Source organism: Salvia splendens, chromosome 16 (assembly GCF_004379255.2).
Source record: "Salvia splendens isolate huo1 chromosome 16, SspV2, whole genome shotgun sequence".
Classification (NCBI taxonomy): Eukaryota; Viridiplantae; Streptophyta; class Magnoliopsida; order Lamiales; family Lamiaceae; genus Salvia; species Salvia splendens.
The window spans coordinates 6,129,671-6,132,886 of NC_056047.1; positions in this window are offsets into that span (position 1 = coordinate 6,129,671).

Sequence of the window (3,216 nt, forward strand, 5' to 3'; positions counted from 1 at the left end):
ATGGGAGGTTTTAATTTTTGCTTTACGAAATATGGCAATAGAATTCCCTAGCTTGCTGATCCATTATATAGGAGTACTTAAATATGTATCTCGAATAAATGATTTTTGTGCCGATTGTGAAAACTAGGGTGTTTAATAGTATTGTATTTGCATCAAACTATGGGAATATTTGGCTTACGCCTGACGAATATCTGGAAACTGAATTCACGACATCATTGTAAAAAAATTACTATTACAATTGTCGTCGAATTTGTCAAAACAGCCATGACATCACCTTCACATAGTCGTTGTCACATAGAGTAGGAAATTGGATTGAATTAATTATTTACTCCGTCTTTAAAGGTAGATACAATTCAATTCATCTCTTATTTGGCTAGCCTCTAGCTACTAGAATCTTATTGGACGCCTGTTGCAAATCTTCGCATTCCACAAGTATAAATGTATCCTACCTATATACCTACATATGCTCGTTCCGTCCACGAAAAATAGAACACATTATGAATGACACGGGTTTTAATGTAGAATTGTAAAAATAAAATAGAATGGAAAAAAGTAAGTGATAAATAATAGCAGTGGAATGTGAGGTCCATATTATTAATAAGAGAACATGAGAGAAATAGTGATAGTGGAATGTGGGGTCATATTATTAGTAAAAGAGAATGGAAAAAAGTAAGAGAGAAGTTGAAAACTTTCCAATGTGCTCTATTTTTCATAGACAATAAAAAATGACAAATGTGCTCTATTTTTCGTGGACGGAGGGGAGTATGATATTGGAACTTCAAAATCTTCAATTCCCATACTTTATTTGTTGAAAATGATTATTACTAATATACTACTCCCTCCGTTTTTCAAAAATAGAAACATTTGAAACGACACGGATTTTAATGCACAATTTGGTAAAGTAAGAGAGAATGAGAGAAAATTTGGTAAAGTAAGAAAGAATGAGAGAAAAATTAATGTTAGTGGATTATGAGGTCCACTTTATTAATAGTATAAGTGGTAAATAAATTGATGTATATGAGCATAAAGATTTCCAAAAATAGAAAGTTTGAAAGTTATTTTTAAGGAACGAACTAAAATGAAAAGAGTTGCTATTAATATATATATAGCTTACCAACTGAATATGGTGCCAGGAGCAAATAAATGATTTTCTGAATATTTAATTAATATATCGAGCTGACACTGAGACTAATCAAATCATATCATATGCAACAGTGAACCATTATATTTACGTCCAAAAAATAAAGTTGGTAGCTTCTGCTAATGATTCTTGTTACGTACTAAGAATTCTTGTTAACGAAAGGAACATTATAACTATTACAAAACAAATTGATTGATATCTTCGAAATTCTATGCTATTCTTTATTCTCAGTCAATGATACCCAAGAGAGAGAGGGGTCATCTTTAACTAAACCATACTGACACCTACAAATTGTTATTAATGTTTATTAAATACAGTAAATCATATTAATTCCATTTCTTCATTCATTTATAACCACATTTTAACATTTAAACTAAATATAAATGGAGCTCTCATTCCACTTTCAATACGTCCTAGCAACTAAGACAATAAAATTATTAAAACTCAATTCAGTTAACATGTGGCAAGAAAACTGTGGAGTATCGAAAATATCTGATTTAATTATATTTTTTGAAGCATGTAGCATTTGTCATTATCAAATGTATGGAAGATAATGTTGATTACATCACTGAAGAAAACAATATACTTAACTTACCCTTCTCATTCTGTACTTGACGAGGACATTGTGATTAAGAGTATTTTAATTGAATATGTCAAATCCACACACAATGACATAGTAGTTGTCAGATCAAAATATGAAATTAATTAATCAAATTATTTTCGAAATCGACTACATAAGAATAATTGAAAAACTATGTGAATCTTGACATAAATATAAAGTTATGAATCTGCCAACGATTACTCTTGTTTCTAAAAATCTTGTTAATTATCGAAAGGAATTTTAGATGTATTAAAAAGAAACAAAATACTCGATACCTTCTAGGAGGCCCAATGAGAGGAAATCTTAGTGCAAAAATGCTCAAGCTATAAATAGTTCCAATATTTCTATATCATGATTTATCTACCTCAATCCATCCAAACCAAACAACAATTTCTAGCCTAGCTAAACTTCAAAAATAGCATAATGTTTTCTTCAAACATGAAGATTCAAAGAGGAGAGAAGATGAAGGTGAAGAAAGGGTGGGTGGCAGTGCAAGTAGGCGATCAAAATCAAGATTATTCTACTTTTCAAAAATTTGTTATTCCGATTTCATATTTATACAATCCTCGAATTCAAAGCCTTCTTGATAAAGCTTCTGAGTTATACGACTACCGAACTACCGGCCCCCTAACGCTGCCATGCTCGGTAGAGGATTTTCTTCGTCTTCAATGCCAGATACGAGATTCATATAATTGAAGATTCCTACATAATACTATGTAGTATATTAGTAGGTTTGGAGGTTGTAATTATTCCATAGTAAATGTATCGTAGCTAGGAATAGATTTCTGTGTGGGTAGTTCAAAGTCATCCACTGCTCTATTAAATGTCCTAAATGTAATGTATATTGTTGAACAGTAATACTACATCTACAATATATAATACAGTATGAAAATACAACAAAGAAATTGGACCGATCAGTTGAGGTATGTGTGAAATTTTGAAACATTATTTTTATTAATAATGTACAAATTATAATGTGATCTTGTAAAAAATATGCTTCTTAAGTGGCTGAGAATGTTGTTTTCATCGAGAGGAAATTAAATTGGAGACATTAATAAGAACAAAATTATGGATACCTTCTACCTATTATTGAGCTATTCTTTATTCTCGGTCAATGATGCCAAGAGAAAAATGAAATCTTTCTGCCAAGTCTTGAGCTATAAGATTTATATCCCCTAATTAATACACTCAATCCTAACAAAAATTCCAAGCCCTATCAATGTTTTCTTCAGTGTTTGGTAATTTGGTTTAAGTGCATATTCTTGTGAGTTTTGATATTAAATAATTAAAAAATGAAATGAAAATGAGAGAGAACTATATCATAGAAGATGGTGATAAAAATTAGTAGTATGTGATTTAAGAATGATAAGAATTACATGTGATCTAGAATTATGATTAGAATGTAATGTTCAATATCACTTGCAAAGATCGGGTCAACCCGAACACTTAAACAGTCAAAATTCACAAACTACAA